Source organism: Ranitomeya variabilis, chromosome 4 (assembly GCF_051348905.1).
Source record: "Ranitomeya variabilis isolate aRanVar5 chromosome 4, aRanVar5.hap1, whole genome shotgun sequence".
Classification (NCBI taxonomy): Eukaryota; Metazoa; Chordata; class Amphibia; order Anura; family Dendrobatidae; genus Ranitomeya; species Ranitomeya variabilis.
This window is the reverse complement of record NC_135235.1, coordinates 277053302-277069838: the sequence shown is the minus strand read 5'-3', so window position 1 is coordinate 277069838 and position 16537 is coordinate 277053302. Positions and strand designations below refer to the sequence as shown.

The window sequence follows — 16537 nt, the reverse complement described above, 5'->3', positions numbered from 1 at the left end:
TTACAACACCAATTCTGGTAAAGGTGCACCAACTATGTTTTCCATAGTGGATGATGACTTTTGGGTTGCACATTTAACTGAATACCTATTGGGTCCCTACTGGGTTGTTGGTCACGCTTAGTTTTCATTACCCCACATATATATCCTCCTCGGCAGGACTTATCTCCATTTTTTTTTTTTTTTTTTTTTGCCCCTTACCTTGATTGTTCGGGGGTGCACCCAGGTGGTCTTATTCTTACCTTGGAGGGGGTGAAAATTATAGATGTCTGTTTTAGATCATCCTCATCTGTCTGCATATGTGTTCATAATTCCAGATTGCGCATTGTTCACGTGTTTTCTTTATGTTTTATCTGCCTATACCCCACGGTCTGTAATTGTTTATAGAGGTAGTGGGATGTGGATGGATGGGATGTGAGACACTATGGAGTTATGTTTAGCATGTGTGGCATGATTGCGGTACCAGACTGCCTGTGTAGTGCATGATACCCCATACTCCGTAATTATGGGTCCATAGATTGATCCCATGCTAACCTTAGGCTAACCTGATAACAATGCCTCTGATGACATCGAGCCTGCACAAACGGACAGGCTGGTATATTGTCATATTTTTGTCTGTTCTTAGCGCTTGTCCTATATTACTCTAGGTGTGCACACAGTAATATCTTTATTGACTGATGCTTATGGGCCCTTTTGGGCACCTTACAACTATCCCGGACTTTTTGGGACTGATGCACTTAGATTTATGTGAGTAGAGAATCTGGTATGCGTGCACACTGTTCCTACACTTTGCGCGTGCCGGGGCGCCCCTTATTTGGGAAGCCGGGCGTGCATGCATGGATACTACAAGTCCCCATGTGTGGGACGAATACGCGTGCGCATTAATTCCCCAGGAGCCCATTGCTTATTAGCGCTGGTCTCTCTGTAATGCTGCATGGTATGCAGGAGCTGATTGGCTGCCATGCTGCAGGTCATGGGTTATGACTATTGTGCGCAGGTCCGGAACTATTCACTTGGTGCCGTGCAACTGTTAGTTTCTGGGACATCGCCAGCAGCCACACAGGTGAGGTAAATCCTCGATATTATGCTCCACACATAAAAGGTCTGTTTGGAGGCCAGTCTCACTATCTACCCCTGACGAAGACGCCGTAGCAGCGTCGACACGCGTTGGGCTCCTTTCCTCCTCCCTCCCTCCCTATATTCTTTTGATCCTAGCTCCATTATCTGGACAACCCAGCCTTATCTGGAAGCACTAATCAGTGCGCGTCTGCTGTGCCTACATTCTTCTTAAGGGCACATTTATTTATCTTCTCCCTCTGGATACTTATGAGGGATTAACCCTTCGGTAGCAGGCTTTGCGTTGTTTGGTAACGTATGATATGGGGTGCCAGATTAAGGGCAGGATTTTCGTGATATAACTGCATATTTGTCACAGATCCGTTGTGTGATTGGGCTATATTGGTCACATTTAGGATCCAATTGATATATATATTTTTTTCATGAAGACTCCTTTGGTTGGCAGCATTAGATATTAAATAAATATATGTGTTGATATTGTCCTGTCTAACTCCTGTATGTCTGTTACATGACATATATGTTACAGACGCCGCTCTCCTGCGGCGCCGTTCTCACTGCTCTGTTCCCGGCGCTGCGCTCCTGCGCTCTCGCTCCACCGCTGCACCGCCCGGGTCCCGCCGCTCTCACCGCTCCATTCCTGGCGCTGCGCTCCTGCGTCCCCGCTCGGTCCCGGCACCTGCTTCCGTCCGCTCTGCTCCTGGTCCTGTGATCTCCGGGTCTTCCTTCCCTGCTGCTGCATGTCCTCGACTATCCATGTCCGGGTCCGCGCGCTCCTCTGCTTCCCTGGCACTTCCGGTGTCCAGGTCCTCTGCAGGTATTCTCTCTTTGCGCAGGCGCTCTAGCTTCCCTCAGGGACGCAGGCTCAGCTCCACTGTTACCTCTTCCTGAGGTCATGAGGTCATCTGTCTCTCACCCAATCCCGTTCCTGCCTCTACTATAAGAGGTAGGTCTTCCTGCTCCCTGGTGCCTGATTGTTTTAGCATTTCTGCTATTGCGTTTGGCCCTTCATTGTTTCCCTGCTCAGCGTTAGCACTCCGTTCTTGTCCGTGCTAACCTTGTCTTCTATTCCGTCCCTTCCTTTGTTTTTACCCCTCAGTTCCTGGTTACCCGTTCCTGTTGTTTACCTATTGTTTTGTTTTGTTTTTTCCCTCAGCGGACTCTCCGTTCCGGCTTCCCAGTCCTCCTGGTTCTCCCGCTGTTTTTCCGTATTCCTCTCCTGTATCCAGCCTTCTTCCTGGAGCCGTCCCTCCTGGTATCTCACCGTGGGTAAGTGGCCTCTGGGCTTGCTCCTTGCGGTCCCTGTATAGGGGTCGTTTCTCACCTAGGCCGCTCGCCCAGAGGTAGGTCTCCCCACGGTCCAGAGGGTCCACTGTTGTTCCTCTAGTCCGCTACAATATATTTATTGCATATATGGATCCTTGTGACTGTATTTTGGGGGGGGGATGTGGATAGGTATGTTCTGTTTTTAATTGTTTTTAAATGTTTGTTCCTCCCTACTGTGCCTTGTGTGTGGTGAGGTGTTATGTACAATAAAATTTGCTATATGAAGTTGATCCCACTTTGTGCATAGTCTTTTTCTCCTTGTGTTCTGCTACCTGCACACCTAGCACACATTACAGTGCCTTTTGCAGTGCCCGCTTACACGGCACCGTGCGCAATCAGTGCGCTTTCCTGACAGCCTGTCAGTGTAGGGTGGGAATTCCCGCTTGGACTCTGCATCTGACTCGGGGCATCCTCAGGCGCGGGCTTAAAAGCCACTGAGGGTGAGAGCGAGTCCAATCACCAGATTAGTGGGGGTGATTCATCGGGATCCCACTAGTGTCTTGCAGCTGCACCCTGTGACTGCTAACAGGGTGCAGTGTATATAGGCATATCTGTAAAGCAACAGAGTTTGCTGTTATTCACACGGGGTGAAGTCTAACCCACGTGTGAGCAAGTGTCCATCCACCATTACTCAGCAGCAGGTACCATCTCTGCACGGTGGACCCCGGGCTGCGAATACACCTCATATCTACCTCTTTATTATTTGGTGCGTTCCGCTAGCCCTAACACTTTGTTGACCCCTCCCGAGCATGTGACTTCATGAGGTTAATCACAAGCCTCGAATTGGTAAAAGCACCAGAATGGAGCAGAAGACTGTAGTTGTAACAAATAATTGGTTATACCACTTTCTAGGGTCTGAAATGAATGGATCCTTGCAAATCAAAATGCAGAAAGTTTGGATTCTTGCTAATCCAATTTTTTTTAGCAATTCAAACAACCTATAGGATTTCCACTTTTTATCAAGTGCATAATTTCATTAAAGGCAAAACCACCATCTTAACCGTGTGTTGGCCTATTAAATTTAAAGGCCAAGACCTTTAATACCCACAGGAGATACAACACTAATAGAAGTGTCTAGCAGCATCCTTCTTCCCATCGAAAACTAAACACTTTTTGTCTGAATCGAGCATGCATGTGTATGGCAGGAGAAGGGATCAAGATAACTTTCATCTAAACAAGCATTCTAAGTTGTGTGGGCATTAGGGCTGGCGAATTTTTTAAAATTCGGTTCTGATTACGATTGGCTGCAACTATTGTATTTGCAATATTCACCAAACACTGCCAAATGTCATTGGAGTCAATGGGAGTAGAAATAAACATATAGGTTCGGAATCAATCTTTTAAAAAAAAATCGTCACAAATAGGGTACCAATATGGCACAAATATGGCAAATTCAGATTTGGCAACCGATTCCAAACATATTCGCTCAACTCTAGTGGGCATCTTAAGGAGACCCGTTACTTGCTAAAAAAAATGTTTATATATAACTTGTAAAAACCCCTGAGTTTCCTTGATTCTCCTGCTCTTTTCCATTTCGTGCTGCGCCACTTCATAGCGGAGATTTTCACATTTCTTTTTTCAGAAGTGCACTATGTGAAATCTCTGCTCGCAGTCCAACTGGGAGTTAATTCAGAGTCTATTTATGGGAGAGTGCAATTTCTTTTCTCCTGCAAAGACTCTGCCAATCACAACTCAGTAGCGTTTGAGACTTATACACTGCTAGGTCAGTTGTTGAGCTGTGATTGGGTGTGTTGGGGTGAGCGAGGAGAAAATGCACACCCCCTGAGAAGTCTGTGAAGAAACTTCCAATTGGAAGGCAAAGCACAGATTTTACATACTGTGTACCAGAATGAACACATGTGAATATCTCTGCAATGAAGTGACGCAGCGCAAAATGGTAAAATGCGGCAGAATCAGGGGAGTTCAGGATTTTATTTTAAGTATTTACTTTTGGAGCAATTGACAGGTCCCCTTTTTTGCCATGTGACTTTTATCAGCTCTTATCGTCTCCTGACTGCTGTATGCAGCTTACCAGGAAATGCTAAGCTTTATACGCTATACCAAACTGCAACTGGTTGAGCAGAACTAGGTCTAAACCTAAATAAGACCATTTTTATTTATTAACAGCAAGCAGAGATGTTGAGAAAATGGAATTCTTAATATATACAACAGAGTCCTATAACTTTTCCTTATACTGATCTATACTGATATCTACTGTATACATAAAGAGTAATTTTGTGTAATTCTTCAAAAACTCTTTGACAAATGCAAAATAAGCTTTTAGGCCATACTAAGCACAGAAATAAAGTGATTACAGGAAAATTATCATTTTCTTCAAAAAATCTTAAAATGTGAAAACTTTTTGAGAATGTTGCCATGGAAGAGACTGAAAAATGTCAGCACTACATAACTGTATTATGCATAATGTACTGTACACAGCAGGATGCAACGAGATGCAAATGGATGTGTTAGAGATTTAGTTTTTATCTGATGTCTTTTACTTGTATTTTTAGAACCTTCCATAGTGTGTCAATTTACTACAGAACAAACTGACAGATGTTAAAATATCTGTCAAAGAGAAACTGGAAAGCGGTAACGTGCAGAACCCTTGTTACTGTTTCAGCACAATACTGCTATGGAAGAAAGTTCTCCAACCTAGATAGTATAAACTGAAAGTGTATCAATAATCAGATTTTTCTTGACTATGTGAAAGTCATTCCAACAGCGTCAAGGTGTATCCCAATAGGGATAGTTGTAACCTATCGTATTAAAACCTAACCATGCATCATAGTGACGTCAGTGTGAATATGAGCCAAGCAGGACCGGGTCCCTAACATGGACACACAGTAAATGGGAAGCTATAAAAATGTAATGTTTAGTTTAAAGGAAAGGAAGGGATACCACAACCTTAATGCCAAAACCTAAAACTAAACCCCCAAAAATGAACTGGAGTGTAAGCTATTTTCCATGCAAAACAGGAGCATGTTCGCACTGATCATTAAACATACAAAACCTAAGACACAGACAAAATGAACATAATAGCCATCCCAACAGTGCCAAGGTGTACCCAAATCGGAATGGTCCTAATGTCTAGTATTCTTTTATTTATAACATAAACTTTATTGCTTTCAGAGCAAGAAGATACATTAACAACAACCATTCAAATAATTGCAATCATTAACCAATCGTACAAAATTTGGTCATTATTCCGTCTAGTATTCTTTTGAACAAAAACCGTGTTTACAAAGTACCCTGTGTTATTTATGTGCACTTTTGCTTTTACTTATTTACTTACAGCAGAGTAAACATAATCATCTTCTCTCTATTTTGCATGCATACCAACTTACACTCCAGTTCATTTTTTTTTGTTTAGTCGCCTGTTTAAGAGCAGCATAGCATAGGAACAGGTCTACCAAAATGAAATCAAAATTTTGAACCATTTGGTTCTTAAGGGCAATTAAAGAATGCACTGGACAAATAGTTTGTGAGTCTGGTGTATTCATCATCGGGGCGCCCCTCCACATCTCCCCACCTTCCTCACAGTGATTGACATTCTACTTTGTATGCAAACACTCCTCACTCACATTCCCTTATCTTTTCCCACATGGACTGCTGAAAAATTGTTCTTTGTGGCCTACCATCAAACACTCTTGCTCCCCTTAAATCCACCTCCAGCACGGCTGCACAGTTGAGCTACCTCTCCTTTTATTCCTTTGCCTCTGTCACTGGTAATTGACACCACTGGCTTGTAAGCTGTCATTCACCGTGCGGGAGTTGGAGATATGCAAAGCCAGTGGACAGACTCTCACCTACCATGGAAACCTTCAAAAAGAACTTGAAGACTCACCTCTTCCGACAAGCCTGCAGTGATCCTCAACCTACTGAACCACTGCACGACCAGCTCTACCCTCTCCTAGAGTATCCTCACCCATCCCCTGCAGACTGTGAGCCCTCGTGGGCAGGGTCCTCCCTCCTTCTGTACCTGTTAGTGCCTTGTTTTTGCTCATGTTTATTGTATTTGTCTATACTTGCCCCCTTTTCACATGTAAAGCGCCATGTAATAAATGGTGCTATACAAAAATGTATAATAATAATAATAATCATGGTGCACTGAGCCTTTAGTGCCCAGAGTGCACCGATTAAATTTCAATTACTGAAGAGTACAGTGATTAGAACACCAAAGCATGATTTTTGTAGGATCTTCTGTTAGGCATTGGTGGCAAGCAGAGATGAGCGAATATATTCAAGTGGAACTGAATTCTACTCAAATATTACAAAATTTACATCAGCCAAAATGCGGATTTTCAAAAAAATTTGCTTCCAAAGATTCAATGAACTGGTGACCGATGGCCATAAAGGACCATAAAAAGGTTAAAAAATGCTTTTACTCACCTGAACCCCTAGCCTATCCAGCTTCTCCACTCCTCAACACCACCTGTTCATTCCTTGTTGCAAGTGCTGAAATTCCAAAGGTCATGGTGCATCTTGAGTTATAACTTTTAGAGCGCATATACAGAGCCCTCCAGTGTCTCATCAGAGCCAAACATTCTAGTCTAATGTGGGAGACCCAAAGATTTCAGCACTCACATTGGTCATAATAAGATTTAGTGAAGACTGGACGGATTAAAGTGAAGAGCGGAGGTGAGCGGAAAGTTAAACATAAGTAATTTTGATATTATTTTTGGTGATTTTTTACATGTTACTTTTATTATGTTTTATTTATTGTAGTGTGGAGAAAGACCATAATAGAGTATTTGATATGAATTGAAAAGTGTTGAATTTTAGTAATTTTCTGAACTTGGCAAATTTAAACAAATTACAACTTGATTTGCATGAATAACCTTAAAAGATCACCGCTATTTTGAAGAATCCTGAATCAGCCAGAAAAGGCTCAAATGACTTCGAGTATGGTCGGACAGGCTTCCACACAATGCCTTGCAGCTATCACATTCCATGGTAAATGACAGCCAATCAAAATGAGCTATCATAGCCTGTATAAAAGCAAAGGCAGGAAATGCAGTAGATGTTTTGTGGTGGCTCTGGATATTGAGAAAATGTCACACCTTAGAGTTTAACCATAGGTAAGAGACTATTTTCAAGTGCTCTGGTCAAGTGTCACAAATTACTGACATGGCCGACAGATTGTGCTATGAAAATCGATTTGCACCAACTTTGATGAAGAGAATTTTCAAGACAGTGTTAAATATTAATAATTAATTGAATTATTCTTATTCTCAATTCTGTACTGAGCACATTGCCTCTCGTTGACATTAAAAAAGCTATCTCTGTATATGTAGCGCAGAGTATAAGTCAACACCATATAGAGAGAATACGTGGTCTATGGGACATACAGTGGGGAAAAAAAGTATTTAGTCAGTCAGCAATAGTGCAAGTTCCACCACTTAAAAAGATGAGAGGCGTCTGTAATTTACATCATAGGTAGACCTCAACTATGGGAGACAAACTGAGAAAAAAAATTCCAGAAAATCACATTGTCTGTTTTTTTATCATTTTATTTGCATATTATGGTGGAAAATAAGTATTTGGTCAGAAACAAACAATCAACATTTCTGGCTCTCACAGACCTGTAACTTCTTCTTTAAGAGTCTCCTCTTTCCTCCACTCATTACCTGTAGTAATGGCACCTGTTTAAACTTGTTATCAGTATAAAAAGACACCTGTGAACACCCTCAAACAGTCTGACTCCAAACTCCACTATGGTGAAGACCAAAGAGCTGTCAAAGGACACCAGAAACAAAATTGTAGCCCTGCACCAGGCTGGGAAGACTGAATCTGCAATAGACAACCAGCTTGGAGTGAAGAAATCAACAGTGGGAGCAATAATTAGAAAATGGAAGACATTCAAGACCACTGATAATCTCCCTCGATCTGGGGCTCCACGCAAAATCCCACCCTGTGGGGTCAGAATGATCACAAGAACGGTGAGCAAAAATCCCAGAACCACGCGGGGGGACCTAGTGAATGAACTGCAGAGAGCTGGGACCAATGTAACAAGGCCTACCATAAGTAACACACTACGCCACCATGGACTCAGATCCTGCAGTGCCAGACGTGTCCCACTGCTTAAGCCAGTACATGTCCGGGCCCGTCTGAAGTTTGCTAGAGAGGATTTGGATAATCCAGAGGAGTTTTGGGAGAATGTCCTATGGTCTGATGAAACCAAACTGGAACTGTTTGGTAGAAACACAACTTGTCGTGTTTGGAGGAAAAAGAATACTGAGTTGCATCCATCAAACACCATACCTACTGTAAAGCATGGTGGTGGACACATCATGCTTTGGGGCTGTTTCTATGCAAAGGGGCCAGGACGACTGATCCGGGTACATGAAAGAATGAATGGGGCCATGTATCGTGAGATTTTGAGTGCAAACCTCCTTCCATCAGCAAGGGCATTAAAGATGAAACGTGGCTGGGTCTTTCAACATGACAATGATCCAAAGCACACCGCCAGGGCAACGAAGGAGTGGCTTCGTAAGAAGCATTTCAAGGTCCTGGAGTGGCCTAGCCAGTCTCCAGATCTCAACCCTATAGAAAACCTTTGGAGGGAGTTGAAAGTCCGTGTTGCCAAGCGAAAAGCCAAAAACATCACTGCTGTAGAGGAGATCTGCATGGAGGAATGGGCCAACATACCAACAACAGTGTGTGGCAACCTTGTGAAGACTTACAGAAAACGTTTGACCTCTGTCATTGCCAACAAAGGATATTTTACAAAGTATTGAGATGAAATTTTGTTTCTGACCAAATACTTATTTTCCACCATAATATGCAAATAAAATGATAAAAAAACAGACAATGTGATTTTCTGGAATTTTTTTTCTCAGTTTGTCTCCCATAGTTGAGGTCTACCTATGATGTAAATTACAGACGCCTCTCATCTTTTTAAGTGGTGGAACTTGCACTATTGCTGACTGACTAAATACTTTTTTGCCCCACTGTATATATAATCACATCTCTTAGGAGGTGGGAGGCTGTCACATGCAGCTGTCACATGGGGCCGTCACCTTGGGCCTCTTCTCTTCTTTATTCTCCATGGACTTCTGACAACACACAGAAGAAATGAACAGCTGGTATGTGAGTTAACAAGGATGACTAATATCATACTCCATGTCAGGGACAGACACCATTTACCATTCAGAACTTTGGGAAAGATGTGGAACAAACACTGATATGGACAAATGGACAATCTGTTTGTAACTATTTCACCTATTTTATGTTTTGCTGCAATGTGTTTTTTTCTGTGGACAATCCAATAAACCACTACATTTTTTATGAAAATATAATGACATTTTGCTTTTAGAATAACGCATCTGGTAAAGAGTCCTGATTAAATAAATGTGCAAAATAAGCATATTTAACAGACAGATAGACATTTTTTGTGATTCTTATAAACCATGTACATTACCTACTAGACTATCGTATATAAGGTGTTACATTAAAAAAAACAGTTAAGTAAGCCATTAAATCACAAATATTTTGCCTTAAGTCCTCCAAAAAAGAAGTGATATTCATGTAACTACTACACACATCATTCTGCCGAAATCTTAAAAGAATAAAATGTTTTTCAAGTCATTTTGTTGGCTATTTATCTGCTATTTGCTTGCTTTTTATGGTTCTGTACTTTGTGGACTGCAATTGTAAGGTAATAGATGAAATACGTATACCATAATTAGAAGAGAGCAATTCCTAGCATTTCTAAACCCTCTGCAAGAGAGACGCTATTACTTATCCTCGCCTTTCAGACGTGCGCAGCTGTTGCATTAGGCCAGAAAGATTATACATTGGAATACAACATGCAGAGTAGGGTCTTTTATCTGCGGTGAACATAAATTACACTTTTATGTTCTTTTTAGCAAAGTAAACAAAATGAATTACCTTCAAAGAATTAAAAGCAAACACAGGCGCTAATAACTCATTTGTGCCTTCACCAACATTGGAGTCAGGTGAGTGGACAAAACAGTCTTTGTCATTATCATACGGAATCATTTTAGTATAATAAAGTTGCACATCAGGCAAACTGTGACTTACAGAAAAAGAAGTCTGATCAAAAAAAGTATTGGGAGATTTAATTACAGTTCTAAAGAAGAGGATAATTGAATCAATTTTCAATAAATTCATTTAGAAATTCCTAAAATTTGCAGATTCGATTAGTCTTCATTTGTTTAGAATTTCTTTCAATTTTTTGGGATTCAATTTGTGCAAATGCAAGAAAATACCACCCATTTTTACACCATTTTTCTGGTGTTAGGATGGGGTTAAAAACAATAAAACATCATATTCCCACTAATCATGCACTTGGTACCTAAGCATAAACTCAAGAAAAAAACAAATACAATGAGTATATACCCTGTAGCAACACATGCTATTAAATTTTGCACTTTTTTAACACTATTTTGATCAAAAAAGGCATAAAAAACCATCTACCACAACAAGGTGTACTAAGCTGGCATGGTCCTATCTAGTGATGAGCGAGTGTACTCGTTGCTCGGGTTATCACAAGCACACTCAGGTGGTCTCTGAGTATTTGTAACTGCTCGGAGATTTAGTTTTCATCTCTGCAGCTGAATGATTTACAGCTACTAGCCAGCTACTAGCCAGCCATGTACTCAGGCTGGCTAGCAGCCATAAATCATGCAGCTGTGTCAACAAAAACTAAATCTCTGAGCAGTTACAAATACTCGGACACCACCCGAGCGTGCAACAAGTACACTCGCTCATCACTAGTCCGATCCTGTCTCCAGTATAGACTGTCTCTAATATAGTATATGAACTTGTTACACCTTGTCATAGTGAGATGGCTTTTATGTTTTTTTGATTGTAATAGCTATGTTAGTTACACACATTATTTATATTTACTTTTTTACTGACTACAAGGTTTATGCTCATTTTGTTTTTTCTTGGGTTTGATCTTTGAAATTGCCATGGTGTGAACGTCCTCTTACACATTGCACGTAAACCAACTTATGCTACTGCTCATTTCTTTCGCTTTACCTAAGGCTCTAATCTTCTCTTCACTCTTCTTTGTCACGTCCACGGTCAACCAATAATAATAATTAAAACAACAGCTATATCAGGAAAAACAAGCCCTTATACAGCTCTTCGTCGATGAGGAAGAAAAATCAAAAGTGCACATTGAACTGCTTGGATTCTGTATCTCAAGGGCTCGCATGTGCTTTGTGTGTGTTACATGTGTGTGTTTTTATGCCATTTTATGGTATTATTTTTCTCTTTGAACATAAGCCTGGTTCATAAATAGTGGATTTGAGTGTTAAATTAATAATGAATGCCATATTGCAGAGTTTTAACCTATTTATGTGTTCCTGACTATAGTTTATGCTTCATATGACCCTGATCTGTAATTGATTTTAGGCTGACGGTTGGAATCCATAGCTACATCTGGAAAAATAAGACAACGTGGAAAAGACAGATAATGAAGGAAAACATAAGTTATTATTTCCATAATTGACCCGTTCCAGGTGGTAAGTAGCATGCTGCAGCAAATTACCAGTTTTTCACAGAAATCATTAGTTCAGCTTGATTTTTTTTTAAATCATTAATTGACTGGTAATGAATGCAAAAAAATAAGCAGTAGGAAACAAATTAACCACTTGATTAATGTACAATATTCTGTGGTGGTACATTTCGACAGGTACATCAGAAATGCTATAATCAGAGCCTGAAAATCAGTTGAAAATAGATGATTGAATCGGTACAGCGACTATGACGGTGGTCTATAGTTACCGGACTGCAGCCCTGTGAACCATCTCCTATATATTGGAGTTCACAATGCCTCTTCTGATATATATGTCGAACACAACATCATGTGTGCATAAGACCGCAAAGATGGTTGCACCGGCCATTTCTTAGAATTCAAAATTATTTTTCTTACAAAGTCGCAATTTAATTTTTCTTTAAAATTTCATTGTGATGTCGTTGTCTTTAGCCAGTTTCCCACGTCAAAAAATCATCCTGATTGTGTCAGAATAGCATTTATATCCATACCCTGGCAAAATGTAATTGTATTGATGTCACAATAGCATGTGTTCTTCCCACAAATGCAGAATTTCGTTTATACCATGCTGCAATAATATTTATTTGCCTTTATTCTAAATTGGAATTCCACTGTAATGATGTCAACAGAGTGTTTTTCTTGAGACCTAGACAGAATCCCATTGTGATGATGATGTTGTTGTGATGAAAAACGATGATGACATCATCACAACAGAATCCTGTTAGGTATCAAGACAAACACTATGATGACATCATCATCGTTTTTGTCTTGAGATCTAGGATTGCATTGTGATGATGTCATCATAGAGTTTGTCTTGAGTCCTAGACAGGATCCAATTGTGATGATGTCATCAGAGTGTTTATCTTGATGCTGAGACAGAATTCCATTGTGATGATGTCACCATGCTGTTTATCTTGAGACCTTGACAGGATTCCATTGTGATGATGTCATCAGAGTGTTTGTCTTGAGACCTAGACAGAATTCCATTGTGTTGATGTCATCATGTTGTTTGTCTTGAGACCTAGACAGGTGTTGTGGATTCTGTTTGTGGGCTCCCTCTGGTGGTTACTGCTGGTACTGGGTGACTTTGGTGGGTTGCGGCCTTTGGTTTCCACCTGTCCATCAGAGGCTGGGTGTCTCCTATTTTACCTGGCCTTTCTGTCATTCCCTTGCCGGCTATCAATGTATTCAGATGTGCTCTGTTTGGTTCCTGCCTACCTGCTCCCAGATCTTTCAGGATAAGCTAAGTGCTGATTTTCAGTTGTTTGGTTTTTTGTCCAGCTTGCTTATTATGTCTCTATGCTAGCTGGTAGCTCTAGTGGACTGAGGTTCTCCCCATGTGCCATGAGTTGGCACATGGGTTCTTGTAATCTCAGGATGGTTTTTTGATTAGGGTTTTTTGCTGACCGCTCAGTCCCCTTTTGTATCATTCTGCTTTCTAGTTTACAGCGGGCCTCAATTTGCTAAATCTATATATATCATCTCTATGTGTGTGCCTTCCTCTCATTTCACCGTCAATACATGTGAGGGGGCAACTATATCTTTTGGGGTTCATTCCTCTGGAGGCAAGTGAGGTCTTTATTTTCTCTGCAGTACTAGTTAGCTCTTAGGCTGGTGCGTGGCGTCTAGAACCAATGTAGGCACGCTCCCTGGCTATCTCTAGTTGCGTTTGTCAGGCGTAGGGCAGCGGTCAGCCCAGGTTCCATCACCCTAGAGCTCGTCCGTTATTTATTTGCACTTTGCTTGTCCTGTGCTATCCCTAGCCATTGGGGATTCATGACAGTATAGCCGGCCCACAAAGTGTTAATTGTTTGGGCTGAAGCAGGAGAAAAAGAAGTGTTTAAGGGAATTTTTTTTTTTTTTTTTCCTTCAGAGTTTTGCTGCCTAGCCCTTAATTGCTGTCTAGCTGCTTCTTACCTCCTCTTAACCCTTGAATGGCTCTGATCTTAGCTGTTTAACATGGATGTCCAGAGTTTGGCTTCCAGCCTGAGTAATCTCGCGGCAAAAGTTCAAAACATACAGGATTTTGTTGTTCACACTCCCATGTCTGAACCTAGAATTCCTATTCCAGAGTTCTTTTCTGGAGATAGATCTACCTTCCTGAATTTCAGGCCAATTGAAAATTGTTTCTTTCTTTAAAATCTCGTTCCTCTGGAGACCCTGCTCAACAGGTCAAGATTGTAATATCTTTCCTGTGGGGCGACCCTCAGAATTGGGCATTTGCATTGGCACCAGGGGATCCTGCATTGCTCAGTGTGGATGCGTTTTTTCTGGCATTGGGATTGCTCTATGAGGAACCTAACCTGGAGATTCAGGCTGAAAAGGCTTTATTAGCCCTCTCTCAGGGGCATGATGAAGCGGAAATATATTGTCAAAAATTTCGGAAATGGTCGGTGCTTACTCAGTGGAATGAGTGCGCCCTGGCTGCAAACTTCAGAAATGGTCTTTCTGAGGCCATTAAGGATATTATGGTGGGGTTCCCTACGCCTACAGGTCTGAATGAGTCTATGGCTATGGCCATTCAGATTGATCGGCGTTTGCGGGAGCGCAAACCCGTGCACCAGTTGGCGGTGTCTTCTGAACAGGCACCTGAGACTATGCAATGTGATAGAATTCAGTCCAGAAGTGAACGGCAAAATTATAGGCGGAAAAATGGATTGTGTTTTTATTGTGGTGATTCAGCTCATGTTATATCAGCATGCTCTAAACGCACAAAAAAGCTTGATAAATCTTTTGCCATTGGTACTCTGCAGCCTAAGTTCATTTTGTCTGTGACTCTGATTTTTTCACTGTCTTCCATTTCCGTTGATGCCTATGTGGATTCGGGCGCTGCCCTGAGTCTTATGGATTGGTCATTTGCTAAACGCTGCGGTTTTAGTCTGGAGCCTCTGGAAGTCCCTATTCCTCTGAAGGGAATTGACTCTACACCATTGGCTATGAATAAACCGCAGTATTGGACACAAGTGACCATGCGCATGACTCCCGTTCATCAGGAGGTGATTCGCTTCCTTGTACTGTATAATTTACATGATGTACTAGTGCTGGGTCTGCCATGGTTACAAACTCATAATCCTGTCCTGGACTGGAAAACAATGTATGTGTTAAGCTGGGGATGTCAGGGGGTTCATGATGATGCACCTCCGATTTCTATCGCTTCATCTACTCCTTCTGAGATCCCTGAGTTTTTGTCTGACTATAGGGATGTTTTTGAGGAGCCTAAGCTCAATTCGCTCCCTCCTCATAGAGATTGTGACTGTGCTATAGAATTGATTCCTGGCAGTAAGTTCCCTAAGGGTCGTTTATTTAATCTGTCACTGCCAGAGCATACTGCTATGCGGAATTATATTAAGGAGTCCTTGGAAAAGGGACATATTCGTCCATCTTCGTCCCCTCTGGGAGCAGGTTTTTTTTTCGTGGCAAAAAAAGATGGTTCCCTGAGGCCTTGTATAGATTATCGCCTTCTGAATAAGATTACAGTCAAATATCAGTATCCATTGCCATTATTGACTGACTTGTTTGCTCGCATTAAGGGGGCTAGGTGGTTCACTAAGATAGATCTTCGCGGTGCGTATAATCTGGTGCGGATAAAACAAGGTGATGAGTGGAAAACCGCATTTAATACGCCTGAGGGCCATTTTGAGTATTTGGTAATGCCTTTTGGACTCTCCAATGCTCCGTCAGTCTTTCAGTCCTTTATGCACAATATTTTCCGTGAATATCTGGATAAGTTTATGATTGTGTATTTGGATGATATTTTGGTGTTTTCTGATGACTGGGAGTCTCATGTTCTACAGGTCAGGAAGGTCTTTCAGGTTCTGTGGGCCAATTCTCTGTTTGTGAAGGGCTCAAAGTGTCTATTCGGAGTCCAGAAGATTTCTTTTTTGGGGTACATTTTTTCTCCTTCTACTATTGAGATGGATCCCGTTAAGGTTCAGGCAATTTGTGACTGGACACAACCTACATCTGTTAAGAGCCTACAGAAGTTCTTGGGATTTGCTAATTTTTATCGTCGGTTCATTGCAAATTTTTCCAGTATTGTTAAACCTTTGACTGATTTGACTCAAATGGGTGCTGATGTTGCTAATTGGTCTCCTGCGGCTGTGGGGGCCTTTCAGGAACTTAAGCGCCGGTTTTCTTCTGCTCCTGTGTTGTGTCAACCAGATGTTTCACTTCCTTTTCAGGTTGAGGTTGATGCTTCCGAGATTGGAGCGGGGGCGGTTTTGTCACAGAGAAGTTCTGATGGCTCGGTGATGAGGCCATGTGCATTCTTCTCTAGAAAATTCTCGCCCGCCGAGCGCAATTATGATGTGGGTAATCGGGAGCTTTTGGCCATGAAGTGGGCATTTGAGGAGTGGCGTCATTGGCTTGAGGGTGCTAAACATCGTGTGGTGGTCTTGACTGATCACAAGAATCTCATTTACCTTGAGTCTGCCAGGCGTTTGAATCCTAGACAGGCTCGTTGGTCGTTGTTTTTTTCTCGTTTCAATTTCGTGGTTTCATACCTGCCAGGTTCAAAGAATGTGAAGGCAGATGCTCTTTCCAGGAGTTTTGTGCCTGACTCTCCTGGAGACTCTGGGCCTACTGGTATCCTTAGGGATGGGGTAATATTGT

At 41.7% G+C, this 16537-nt stretch overlaps 1 long non-coding RNA gene across 1 annotated transcript in view; it reads left to right on the top strand.

The window, feature by feature from the left end:
* Positions 1 to 2256: 2256 nt before the first annotated feature.
* The window catches only part of LOC143768819 (uncharacterized), a 39600-nt gene continuing 25319 nt past the window's right edge, over positions 2257 to 16537 (top strand). The window contains exons 1-2 of the long non-coding RNA XR_013214048.1: positions 2257 to 2340; positions 11785 to 11894. This is a non-coding gene — a long non-coding RNA (uncharacterized LOC143768819). The remainder of the gene's footprint in view (positions 2341 to 11784; positions 11895 to 16537) is intronic.